Consider the following 13964-nt stretch of genomic DNA (forward strand, 5'->3'; position numbering starts at 1 on the left):
TATCTTCCTTCTCTGGGTTGAACAGAAGGCAAGTGTTTTATTATTATTGTTAAAATATTTGACCTTATGACCTGACTCTGGTCGGGAGGCTTTTTTTTCCTCAGCAGCTACAAAGTGCTTGGCCACAGTGTAAGGGTTGGTACACACTGCTGAGAAGCAATGGAAAGTCAGCATGTTCTCAGGTGCTTTCAGGAGAAAATAGCTTGTGACGACATGAATTTGAGTTGTTTTGTGTTTACATTCACTTTGAATTGTATTGGTAAAGGAAAGCTTTTACAGATGCTGAAGAACAGGGCATGCTGACGACAGCAAAATGCAAAGACACATAAATAGCAATGCATACAATTGTGATCACGATAAGTTCCAAATTAAAGTTCAAGCATTGCATTCCAGATCCTTCCAAACTGCTTCACAGATGAATGGAGAGCATAAAAACAAACAAACCGACAACAAAAGCCAGAATGCTTCATCTCTCTCTCTCTCTCTTTTCCACTCCCTCTCTTTCTCTCTCCCCTCTCCTTCTCTCCTCTCTTTCTCTCTCCCCTCTCCTTCTCTCCTCTCTTTCTCTCTCCCCTCTCCTTCTCTCCTCTCTTTCTCTCTCCCCTCTCCTTCTCTCCACTCTTTCTCTCTCCCCCTCTCATTCTCAACTCTCTTTGTCCCTCCTTCTTTCTCTCCCCCTATTTTTCTCTTCTCTCTCTCTCTCTTCCTCTCTCTCCCCCTCTCTTTCTCTCCTTCTCTCGCTCTCTTTCTCTCATTATCTTCTTCTCCCCCCTCTCATTTTTGTCTTGTTCTCTTTCTCCCTCTCTCCTCTTTATCTTCCTCTATCCTTCTCTTGCTCCCTCTCCCTCTCTCCTTTTTTTCCTCTTCCTCTCTTCTTCTCTCAATCTTTCTCTTCTCCTCTTTTCCGTTCTCTCCCTCTTTCCTTCTCTTTCTCTGCCTTTTTCTCCCTCTCTCTTTTTCTCCTTTTGTCTTCTTCTCTTTATCTTCCTCTTCCTCTCTCCCTCTTTCCTTCTCTTTCTTTGCCACTTTCTCCCTCTCTCTTTCTCTCCTTCTGGCTTCTTCTCTTTCTCTTCCTCTCTCTCTCTCTCTCTCACTCTCATTCTTTCATTCTCTCTCTCCCTCTCTCTTTCTCTCTCCTTTTTCTTTTCCTCTCTCTCCCTTTTTCCTTCTCTTTCTCTCCCCCTCTCTCTTCTTCTTTCTCTCCCTCTCTCCTTCTCTTCCTTGTCCTCTCTCTCAACGTCTCTTTCTCTCCCTTTCTCCTTCTCTTCCTCTCTCCTCTTTCTCTTCCTCTCTCCATCTCTTCTTCTCTTTCTCTCCCTCTCTCTCATTCTCATTCAATGGTCTGCTAAGAGCTGAAAGTAGATTCTATATAGAATTAGTGAGATGAGGTTATTTACAGTAGGCTGCCCATGCTGGATTTATACATTTTGTGTGAACTGTTGGTTGTTGGGAAGGAGGATGCTGAGCATGGTTCTTCCAGTATTTTTCTGAAGTATTATGCATAGACTATATAGACTAGGGATGCACCTCTCTCCCCCTCTCTCTCTCCCTCTTTCATTCTCTATCTCTCCCTCTCTCACTTTCTCTCTCCGTTTTATTTTCCCCTCTCTCCCTTTCTCCTTCTCTCTCTCTTCTTCTTTCTCTCCTTCTCTTTATCTTCCTCTCTCTCTCTCTACTCTTTCTCTTCCTCTCTCCTTCTCAATCTCTCCTCTTTCTCTCTCTCCCCTTTTCCTTTCTCTGCCCCCCTCCTCTCTCTCTCTCTCTCTCTCTCTCTCTCTCTCTCGAGCAACTGTCAGGCTCTCGATCCTTGACCGAGTGACCGACTTTTCAGAGGGGACCCCTCCCCCCCCCATCCACTTACTGACAGTCACCTTATTAAGCTACAACTACCCAGGGGATTTCTAGTAGTTCAATAATACAGCTAAAATCGCTAGGAGCAGCAATTGATTACTAACCCGACCAAGCAAACAGACTTCTATGGTGTGAGCTACACAGCTAACATTCAGAAGCATCATGTAGAGATCAATCACACAATTGGGTTGATCATGCAAGATTGATCACTATCACATTCTACTGTATGCTAGCAACGTACCTTATCCTATATGAAGCCATTTGTTCCATCTGTTTAGTAATCAGCTGCTACTACTAGGAATTCAATGACAGGCGGTGCCACTTGTAAAATGTGACCACTGCAATAAATGGGATTGTACCACAATCGTGTGGGTATACGGTTGCAGCACAGTATTGCAATAGGAAATCCTTTGGGATAAAAAAAAAGGCAGTATCAGACGATATCACATGTTTAGCGTGCCCTATCACAGAGAGCACCTAGCATGCATTATGTGCTAGATATGTTATGTTGGCATTTGATTTACATTTGAATGGCACCCCAATGACCTCCCAGCAGCTGTGCATTGCAATGCATCACAATGTATGATACTGCAATACCGTGCATTGTGGTGCAGTAAAAATAAGTAGGTGCGTTGCACTGTGTTGCAAGGCATAGCTGCCAGGAGGTGTATTGGGGTGCCATTACTATGAATAGCAACACAACACATCTAGCGCATGGTACTGCATGCTAGGTGCACTCTGTGATAGTATGTGCTAAAACTGTACCATGCATGAACTTGTGTCAGCTTTCTATTGCTATTTGTAGCCCTACTGGGGGATTTCCCCTAATTTCTTGTTGGATGACTCACTGGGGGGGGATTTATCATAACTGGATCAAACAGAATCTGGAGCAGATGTCTATGGCAAACAATCATGTCTTCTCTTTAGTTTCTTCAGGTAAGGTTTGAAAATGAAGGATAGAAGCTGATTGGTTACCATGGGCAACTGCTCCAGATTCTGTCTGCTCGAGGTTTGATAAATGTTACAATGAGTGTCACAGGAAGAGCAAGTATGGAGAATCTTAGACATCAGAGAAACAGACGACAGTAAGAAATCTCAAAAGAGGTTTTCTTTCTTCCCTTTGCTGTTGTTGTTTTTGCCTGCACTGGAAATTTTCTTTTTAATTAAAGTATTTTGTTGTATCCCTATTGGGGAGCTTTTCCCAAACTTCCTGTCCTGGTGACAATGTTGTCACATGCACAGGAAATGAAGGGAAATATGCTCAAGGGGGCTGTAGTAGAAGGTGACCAGAGTTTTAAAATTAAATCCGGGGACATTTTTTTGGGGGGGGCGGGGGGCAAATGGTAAAAAATATATATTTTACTAGCATTTTTTCCTCAAATTATATATGCAGTGTATTTGGTATGTGTGGTATATGGAGTGACTGTATGATATACACTGAGTGGCCAGTCTGGCCACTCAGTGTATATATATACACGTTATTTCTCACATTTCGTCTCGAGCTATCGCAAGCTGACTTGCTGAAGTGAAAATTACATGGCACACTGCACGTGAAGGCAGTGCACCACCGCTCCACCCTGCTTTGCGTGCAGTATGTCACAGCCTTTAGACCAGTGGTTCTCAACTCGTGGGTCGCGACCCAAAAGTGGGTCGCGACACCCTCTGCAGTGGGTCGCGGCGTCATGTCTGAATAGACCGGCCTGAGACTGAATAGAGAGGGGGAATTTGTGGTTCAGCCTGTGGAACCTCATGTCAAACTGTCCCCTCTCTCCCGGCCTCCCCCGGGCTCTCAGATAAAGTGGTATGGCCCGGGGAGAGAGGGGACTATTTCCTCACTTTCGGGCCGGCGCAATAATAATATATATATATATATAATGTTGCTGAATACTGCACAAGTTGTTTTGTGTAATAAATTTAAATGTTTCTGAAATGAAATCATTTTTGGGTCACGCCTTAATGACCAAGGAAACATGTGGGTCCGGAGGTTACACGGGTTGAGAACCACTGCTTTAGACTGCCACAGATTTTAGCACAGTGTTAAAATCTCATGTAGAAAATTGCATTCTACGTGTTATTATTATTATTATTGACAATATTCTGCGCTCGGGGTTCCTATAACTAAGTGGAAATATTAAACTGCTCTGCTCCGAGTGCTTTCACTCTTCAACGATATGTAAACTTTTATGCACAACACTAAATATTCACAAAAAAAATATTATATTTGTGCAAATTCAAGTGAAAAAGTAAATATAAAAGATGTGCCTTCCATAAGCACCAAAATGATCCCAATAGTGATAATAATATGCAAAACAATACTAAAAATTAATAAATAAAAAAATGTTTTTATCAATGTGTTGCTCTAATCAGTAAAATTTATGAAAACATTGTGAACTCTTAAAGTGCATTAAATGTGACCAATATTATTCAAATTATTATAGAACATCTGTGCAATATATAAAAAGCAACAGGGCTTGTTCACACCAATTGTGGTGCGTTCCATAGCAGTAGCTGCTGGAACGCACTGTAATTGCACACTAAACTCCCCCCTTAGTTCTGGGACGGGAGGGGGCATGGCGCTGCTTCGAAGTCAATGGCACTGCAGAGTCTCCCCCCGTCTGTAGTGCGATCAGATGCGTGGCAAAACATTGCCTGCGTTCCGTTCCACTGCGAACGCAAAAAAATGCTGCATGCTCTACCGCTCTGGAGTGCAGCGCAATTGATGTGAACAAGCCCATATTGCATGGATGTTCTTTAATAACTGGAATGATATTGGTCACATTTAATGCACATTAAGAGTTCATGAATGTTTTCCAAAATTTTACTAATTAGAGCAACACATTGATGAAAAAAAGTTTTATTTATTTATTTTTAGTATTGTTTTGCATATTATTATTGCTATTGGGATCATTTTGTTGCTTATAGAAATGTTATACCAACCCTCCAACCCCCCCCTGTTCAATTGATATTTAAAAAAATGTAATTTAATAAGTACCTGTTAATTAAGATCCAGTCCCAGACGAAAGAGCTCCAAGACGTTTGCCGGAGGATTACTTCTCCCTCTCTGCTCTCTCTCTCCCTGATGTCACTTCCTTCTACCCAGTCACAGCCACAAGGTAGAAGCAGAGGGAGGGAGAGAGAGAGACAAGGAACTGAAGACAGCACCGCCCGCCAAACGATGCCCGCCACACCCCTTCCAGGGATAAGCTGAGTAAAAAAAAAAAAAATTATTTTCATTTTATGTTTCCGAGGACATAATTTGTCAGGAGACGGTATCCTCAATCCGTGGACTGTCCCCGGAAATCTGGGACAAATGGTCACCCTACTGTAGTATATTCCTTCTACACACCATACTGGAATCGACCATATGGTTAAAAGGGTGTATGATTACATGCAGATACCCGGTGAAAGATGCGGCCGCTATCACACTGTCAATTACTTGGGTAAAGCAGCTGCATCTGAACGGGGACACCTGAGATTCCTGCCACAGGAATCTGTAGGCTCCTGACGCAGGAATCCCAGAACGCTGCAAAATCCCTGAGTGAATGGGGCCTTACCATGAGGGTGCTAGCTGGAAAAGCATGCTGGTACTTACAGTTCCTTCCAGGGACGTGCGGTCAGGGGAGGCAGAGCCTCACCTAGTATTATGAAGAAAAAAGCTGTCAGCTTCAAGTCTGAAGCTGACAGCTTTTTCTCCATTCAGATCGGCTTCTATCAGGTTACACAGCAGGGAACTCCTCGCCACTGTGTAAGCTGTCATGGACGGAGCGCTGCTGTTAATTACAGGCAGCGCTGTGTCCGGCTGTTGACAGGTAGTTAGGTTACACAGCAGCGGGCTTCCCCACGGCTTGTGTAACCTAACTATTGAAGTAAGAGCTGTCACAGACTCTACTCTTTGTTAGAGGTGTGAGCTCTGTGGATGGCTTGGACCAATGGCAAAGTGCTGTCCAAAGCTGTCCAATCAAAAAAAGAAAAAAAAACCCCACTGAGGCCAAGGAATCAGAGGTACCACACGTCACTGGTTCCTTCACATGTAGAGCCATAACATTAGCATAATGTTACCATGCACTAGATGTGTTGTGTTGCCCTTCATTTAAATGGCACCCAATGCACCTTCCAGCTGATGTGCGCTGCAGAGCAACACGCGATACTGCAGTACCATGTGTTGTGGTGCAGTGGAAAAAAGTAGGGCATGCACTATTTTTTTTTCACTGCACCACAACGCACATACAGTATTTCCATCTCAATGAACCTTGCCAATGCACCTCCAGGCCGCCGTGTGCTGAAACACACTGCAATGCATGGTACTGCAATACTGTATGTTGTGGTGCATGCACTACTTTTCCCCACCGCAACGCATGGTAGAGCGTTACCATACTGCAACACACTGCAGTGCATAGTACTGCAATACTGTATGTTGTGGTGGGAAAAAGTAGTGCATGCACTACTTTTCCCCAGTGCAGCGCATGGTAGTGTGGTACTGTGCATTGCGCTGCCCTGCAATGCATGGCGGCCAGAAAGTGCCTTAGGGTGCCATTTGAATTGCAAAACAATGCACCTAGTGCACCGTGACACACACAACGTGCGTTGTACGATAGCATGCGGTATATGTCTGGTGTTGTGCGATTAATGCAACACTGGTATTGAACGGGTCCTCACAGAAAGACCAAATCTAGACCTGGGAAAAAACACAGGCAAGTATAAACAGCAAAACAGCCTGCATTGGCACAGTGATCAGGGTGCAGCACATGACTCAGGGCATCCTTCCAAACAGTTGTATATGAAAAAAAAGGAAGAAGCAATTAACAGCAAAAGCTGATGCATCAGAATCCAGTGCACCCAGCTGACTCTCCTAAAGCCAGCCAACCGTCCCATCCACCTGATCACATCTGCTTATGACAACCCCGCCTGCTGCGTGACACAGCATGCATCAATTCACCAATCTTCAGCATTTGCTTTCAGCCATGTGACTATCATTTTCAAATCTCATTGGACTCAGCTGAAAACAGCTATTTGTTATTTTTATTTAACAGGGATTCCAGTGTTTTAGCTTTGTGAAGAGAGCCTAATGCCAGCCAGCAGCCGAGGGGTTAACTGCATGCCAACAAATGAATCAGGTCACGCAGCAGGCAGACAGGTTACTGTTTCTTTAAGCCCCAGCTGTTCCTTTTGCAGGTGCTATTTTTAGCAGCACTTCATGGTAGAATCCAGATTACCCCTCCTTGCTGCATTGGTCTTGGTAGTTCCCAGGCCGAGAAGGTCAGAAAACTGAGCATGTCTAGATGTGCTCGGCTCAGGATGCACTTGCTGATAAAATACATCCAATGCGAAAGTCCTTGAGCAGGCAGTCAATGTGCATTGCTGAACTGAACAGGCTGGGACTCTACGCAGCCTTCCCTCCTGTGCTCACCAGTGAGTTCTCTTTTATTTGTGTTCATTGTGCCTTTTGTGTGATCATGCAGCAGCTAGAAGAGTAGGTTACATTCATGGGACAGATGCCAGAGCGAGCTACGGCAACTGCAACGTCAGGGCAGTGTATGGGAGATAGGAGCTGTCCAGCCCGTTAGTGCTGAAGCCCAGAGTGGAAGGCACTGCCGTTATCTTTCAACGTCCGCCAAGGCTTGTGGGTTCATTGCAGGTGGTCTACTAAGGTGATATTCTATTACCATTTACCAGTTCTATTGTTTTGCTTGCGTGTTGATGTCTTGTACGCCTTGCAAATAAGTGTCTGATGGCCGTCACTTAGTTTGCTGAGCTGTTCCACGTCACCGGGCTACTTGGAACGAATTTGCAACGTGTAGTGGGCTAGCTCTAGTCACAAAACATAAACAGAGAGGAGGGTATAGCTTCATAGATACCATAATAAGAGCAGATGAGGCAGCATATTGTACACAGGGCTCTGGGAAAGGGATCAGTTGCCTCTTTTGATATTCTAGTGGATAAGAGTCACTTTTGCTCTTTGCTGGTAATTCTTATTCAGATCAGGCTACTGAAATATGTATATGTGTTGAGATGGCTACACTGTTTCCCATTGTTCGTGTGCCCGTGATGTGGCAGAGCCTTGGCTACGGTCTTTGTAGGATGCTAGTACACAGGGGGAAAAAATAAAAAATTACTGGCAGCAAAATGCACATTGTACCATGGCTTGGCCAGCAATAAATACAGGATGTTCTGGGCTTGGCGGGAAAAGACCAGCACATGCTCCAATAAATGTATTCTTTCTTTTATAAGTAAAAAAAATAAAAACACCCACAAATTTTCTGATTTGTGCCATGTCTTGGAAGTTGCCAAATTTTCTTTACATTCTCAAAAACAAACAAGACATTTGAGATTATTTTTAAAATTTTGTTATGATGTGCAGTACCCCATAGCAATCAACCAAGTGAACCAACTATGAAATGTAATTTGTCTGGCTGTTTTAAACTAACCAAACGGATATTTTTTTATTTCGCCTGCTGTATTCAGTAAGACTTTAGGAATCTAATAATCACTTCTCGACCGCAATGCTACTGCTTCTGTTTGTAGACTTGTTTTACCCAGCTGAAATGTTACATGTTGCTGTATATAATGTAGCAAAATATTTTCTGTTACAAAATGTAAAGTTTGACTCATTCTGTTCTAATGATATTTTAGAAGCTTAGACTAGATTCAAGAACATATGAAACTTTTTTTCATCACTGGATATCTGTTCACTGGTTAATAATGAGGCAGTTATTGATATAACTTGTGTTTATTATATGAGAATATCAGGGCTTGTTAGTATGGGTGTCAAGGGAATCCTGAGCTTGGCCGGCATTCAGCTATCTTTGGAACAGCTCAACTTTACTAAGCCTAAAGGGCATAATGATAGAGAGATCTGTGGGCTATACTGTAAATAATATTCATTCTACATATAGATTGCATAGATAGGTTTGTGTTTTGCATGAATACGTATGCATTTTAATGAAACTAATTGTGCTCATTGTTCCTTTTCCCAGAGGAGTCTGTAAGTAATAGCTAGTGTCTGATTGGTTCCTAGGAGTAATTTTTTTACTTTGTGTCAGACTGGTTGTGGTTATATAATATAATGGTCAACTAAAAATTCCCTTGGGGACCCTTGTTGGAATATGCTCATATTCAGAGAATGGCTACCAATGAGCATATGAAAAAGTTCTACCTTGTTGTTGTTGTTAATAATTAACTATGTAGTATCTCAAAAATAAGGCACTTTTCTTAGAAACGGATCCCTAACAACAGCATATGGTATGTAAATGAAACTTCAAAAGCATTACTTGACCAAGTTATTTTGAAAAATTTATTATTTTATAAATAAACATGCATCATTACAGAAGCAGCAAATGAAAAGTGAGGAGAACGCATGATGTGTAGACAAGGCCTTATAAACTACTGACCTAATGGGTTGTAAAATTGACCATTAAGTAATTGATGATGTTGAATACTGATGATATGTTCAGCTTCACCAAGCTTTTTCAGTATGAGCACCTTTTTTTGTTGTGGACCTGTGTTTAGGTGATTTGCTGCTTTTAAAGGGGATTACAGAGGCAGATTAAACTTTGATCCTTGTTAGACAATCCTTAAGGCAATAACATAGCTGTCACGCATACCAAACCTACTTTGTTAGTAGCAGGACCTTCTTGCTCTTGTGCACATTTACTAGGTGAATTAAGTTCATCCTTCCATATGTAACAGGTGTATTAATGGCAGAATGTAGGTGTAGGTTTTACTTGCAGGTGGCAAAGTCAGTTCCGCACCCTTACAGCAGTTATATCAATGTACTTAGACTGATGAAAAATGATGTCACTCTTAACTCACCAATTTATTTGCACTAAAGCTGAATTTACTGACTGCTATAAAGGTCACCACTAGAGGAACACTAGACCAACATCAGACCAACTAGGCCCCTACTTGCCAACAATTAACAATCACCTTGGACTCCTTCACCTAATTTTTGGGTCTGGCAATCCTTTCTGTAACTATTATTATTATTACAATGTATTTATATAGCGTCAACAGTTTGTGCAGCGCTTTACAATATAAGGAAGACATTACAATCACAATACAATACAATTCAAGACAAGATGGTAAGGAGGGCCCTGACCCTGGGGCTTACAATCTAGAAGAGGAGGGGGAAGTGATACATGAGGAGGTAGCTGTACAGGGATGAATTGTTTGAGAACGTGATGGTTCAGTGGTTAGTTTGAGGGGGGATAGGCTTTCCTGAAGAGATGAGTCTTTAGGGATCGCCTAAAGGCAGTCAAGGTGGGAGATAGACGGACATGTTGGGGTAAAGAGTTCCAGAGGATGGGAGAGACTCTAGGGAAGTCCTGGTGGCGAGTATGGGAGGAGTTGACATGGGAGCTGGAAAGCAGGAGGTCTTGGGAAGAGCGGAGTGGAAGATTAGGGTGATATTTTGAGACAAGTTCTGAGATATATCCGGGGGCAGAGTTGTGATGGCTTTAGAACAAAGCAGATTGAGCTGTTTGGCTATATAGTGAATTGGGATTTGTACAGGGAGCAATAGCACCTTGCATAATGTGACTGCTATGGAAGAAATGTGTATCCCATGAAAGTTCAAGCAAGGGGACTGGTCATCAGTATTGCTGTAGGCTCCCTGCAGCTGATATTTTCCCCATTCATGACTTAACATGAATTCCTCTGCACTGTGTCTCTATGTTGAGGTGTCCATTTGGTGAAATTGGGGCATGGCTTGCTCATTAGAGCTGCTCCCCTGATGACTGGTGATCTGATCACTAGTAGGGTAATATTCAAAAAGCAGCAGGAGAGGTGGAGTGAGCAGAGATCCACAAAATGAATGAAGCAGACTCTGCGGGACCTCAGGTACAGCTTTCACTCCAGCAGGGAGAACCAGAAAAGTAGATACATCACCAAATCTCACTTTAAGAATGAATTCCTACCAGATATGTTGGGGCTACACTGGCTGTTTTTGTCCAGTGCAGCGCCAATGCAAGACAAGGCAATTTGCTTTGTCATGAATGGGAACAGTTCACACCACTGTGTTGTAGTGGAATGCAATGGTGTGCGCCAAAAAAAAAGTGCAGTGGGATGTAATACGGTACAGCCGCATCACACCACATTGTACCCATAGATGTTAATGAAATGTCACTAGTGACATTTTAATAAAGTTCTTAAATAAAGTAAACGGTGCCGGGTTCGGCACATCAGCACTGTGCTGGGCACCGCACACCAGTTGCTGTGCGATGCAGCACAGTGGCTCATGTGAATAGGCCCTAAATATTCTGAGACTAGCAGTCAAAGGCAGCAGTGCCTCTTATGATCACACACTGCAGATAAACAACTATGAGTTTAAAGCCAGGAGTGCCTAGGAACACGTATTGCAATGCTATTTTTTAGGAGGAATTTAAGACAAAGGGTAGGTAAAATGTAAGGGTAAGGTATGGTATGTAGTACATTTCCAGAGGTTCCCTATACAACAGCAGATCTTCACTTTTTAACTCAGTGCCACTGTAAAGTAGATCCAGACCCTAACTGCATGGTGTTTAGTTTGCTAAAGCACTGTGTACCATACACAATTGACATATTATATTTTTTCACCGTTTTTTGCACCAGTGCTGCTAATCTCATCTCCTTCAACCTCTTTTAGTCACTGCCTGTCTACATGTACTCACTCCAGGGTCATATCCACATCATTGCTCTGGACTGGTTTCCTGATAGTGACAATAGTGTTAAATGCCACATAATATCTTTGAGTCACTTGTCTCCTCCGGAGGTGCATGTGACAAAGTTACAACACAGGGGCACAATTGGGAGACAGTTGACACCCCCAAAGCTACATTCTCAAAGCTCCCTCATGTGATCCCACATCACATGAGATTGCATGTTACACTGCTAGGTGCGCTGCGGTGCTATTATTTCCTAATGGCACCCCGAGTCACCGAGCCATCACATGTATGTTACATTGCACCACAACACATGGTAACTTATTACCATGTGTTGTGGCGTGATGTGATTTAAAAAAAAAAATTACTGCAATTTAGATAGGCAGGTAGTCCATTTAAATGAATGGGCTGCTCTACTGCAACGCAACACACTGCAACACAACATCAGTGCCGCATCACAGAAATGTAAATGGAACCTATAAGGAAGTGCCAGAAAAGTGACCTTTGGCAGGGTCATCAAACACTGTATTATTTTCATTAAAGTCGCAGATTAAAAAATAAAAAAATTATGAAAATACATGAACGTATTAAAGCAAATGCACAAAAAGCCCCCCTGGAGCTTTTAGCCATAATGTTCTAGTATGCACGGCATATTGGCACATTAGGGAAGACTTGCCAAAGTGATTCCCTCCAGCGCTGTGCTCCTCCCTCCCCGGCGCTTCCATCTTCTCTCTTGTCTTCTTTCTGGAAATGTTGGGCCCCAAAGATGTAACTCCTGCGCCGGCGCACAGGAGTTACTTCATCTCGATGTGCTAGGTCTTAGCTGCGTATGCGTGGCTCAGCATAAAGAAAAAAAATGCTGAAAGGTAGATAAAAAAGTTTAGCCTCCATTCACACCAGATCCATTGTGACCCATTTTTTAATGGATGCCAAAGGAAGGTGACCCAAAAAATGAGTGGGTATGAATTGGACTTGTTCACACTGCTCTGTTCTGTTGTCTGGCGTTGAAAAAGTACAACATGAACTACTTTTTTATCAGTGCAACATAATGCAACACAGCGGTGTGAACTGGTCCCTTTCACACCCATTAATTTCTCAGTGCCCTTGTGTTGCCATCCGTTGATAAAATGTATCACAATGCAACAGATTGAAAAGAAATCGAAAGGCACAATTGCAAGTCAACGGAGCCTCTGTTGACTTATGATTTCCTTCCAATTTTGGTGTGAATGAGCCCTTTTTGGTGGAAGAGACTTAGGGCCCTTTCACATCTGATCCCTTGTGTTTTGCTCTGTTTTTCAATGGATGCTAGCACAAGGGCATCGAAAAATTGATGGGTATGAAAGGGACTAGTTCACACCACTCCATGTTGCATTGCGTTGCACTGAAAAACAAGCAGAACATGCACTACTTTTTGTCAGTGCAACTCAACGCAACGAACCCGATGTTAACTAGCCCCATACACACCCATTCATTTTTTGGTCCCCTTTCTTTAGCATCCTTTGAAAAACGGATCGGAACGCAATGGATGGGAAGGAAATCGGGAAGTACAATTGCAAGTCAATGGGCCCTCCATTGACTTGTAATTTCCTTCCGATTTTGGTGTTAATGCACCCTTACATACGGGTCTATTCACTCAGCTGCCATAGGCAGCCGAGTGAATGACCGACCTGAAGTGAAGTGAGCCGAACACTGTTCGGCTATTCCCTTCAGGCTGGTACGGCTGATTTCAGCCGTACATCGGCTTGCTTCGCATGGCTTCGGGTCGGCCAAACATGCTCAGCATGTTCGGCTGACCCGAAGTGCAGAAGGGGTTCGACTCAGCTGATCCAATATCTGGATTGGCTGAGCCGAACCTCCGGCAGGCTACTCACTGCTGTTCAGGCCTATTCTTATAGGCCGAACAGCAGTGAGTGAATAGCTGAATGCCGCTGGGCGGCATTCGGCTTGGCTGTTCTGCTCGGTCCCTCAGAGGGACCGAGCAGAACAGAAAAATAGTTTTAAAAGTTTTAAAAAAGTAAATAGAAAACGATTGTGCGGAGCTAGCAATGACAGCTAGCTCCGCCCAACCGTTTTCTATTGTCCGGCGGTTCTGCTTCGCTCAAATAAAAAAAAAACTCTCCCAGGCGCTCTGGGAGCCTCCCGCTCCCGGCCGCTCATGAGACACTGCTTTTTCTTTTTTTTTTCTTTATTCTGACAAAAAAAATAAAAAATTTGTTTCCCCATTGGAATGCATTGCTAGATTCCTATTGGCTATTTCAAGTTGCAATAGCCAATTGTAAACTAGCATTGTACCCGCCCTCTGCTGATGGACCTGATGGAGAACTGCAGCAGAGGGCGGGTACAATGCTAGTGTCAGAATAAAAAAAAAAGAAACAACAGTGTTTCTCTCCTTGGCGGACGGGAGCAGGAGACTCCAGGAGCGCCAGGGAGAGTTTGCTGTTTGGAGATCAGGGTCCCTGGTTAGCAGGTAACCAGGGA

The 13964-nt window shown here is 43.3% G+C and overlaps 1 protein-coding gene across 1 annotated transcript in view; it reads left to right on the top strand.

Annotated features, from left to right (window-relative positions):
* The first annotated feature begins 7429 nt into the window (after positions 1-7429).
* The window catches only part of OXR1 (oxidation resistance 1), a 388393-nt gene continuing 381858 nt past the window's right edge, over positions 7430-13964 (top strand). Inside the window, exon 1 of the mRNA XM_018570890.1 lies at positions 7430-7486. The gene's annotated coding sequence lies outside the window, so the exon portion shown is untranslated. The remainder of the gene's footprint in view (positions 7487-13964) is intronic.

The sequence above is a fragment of the Nanorana parkeri genome, unplaced genomic scaffold (genome assembly GCF_000935625.1).
Source record: "Nanorana parkeri isolate BGI_ZX_2015 unplaced genomic scaffold, ASM93562v1 scaffold39, whole genome shotgun sequence".
NCBI classification, from domain to species: domain Eukaryota; kingdom Metazoa; phylum Chordata; class Amphibia; order Anura; family Dicroglossidae; genus Nanorana; species Nanorana parkeri.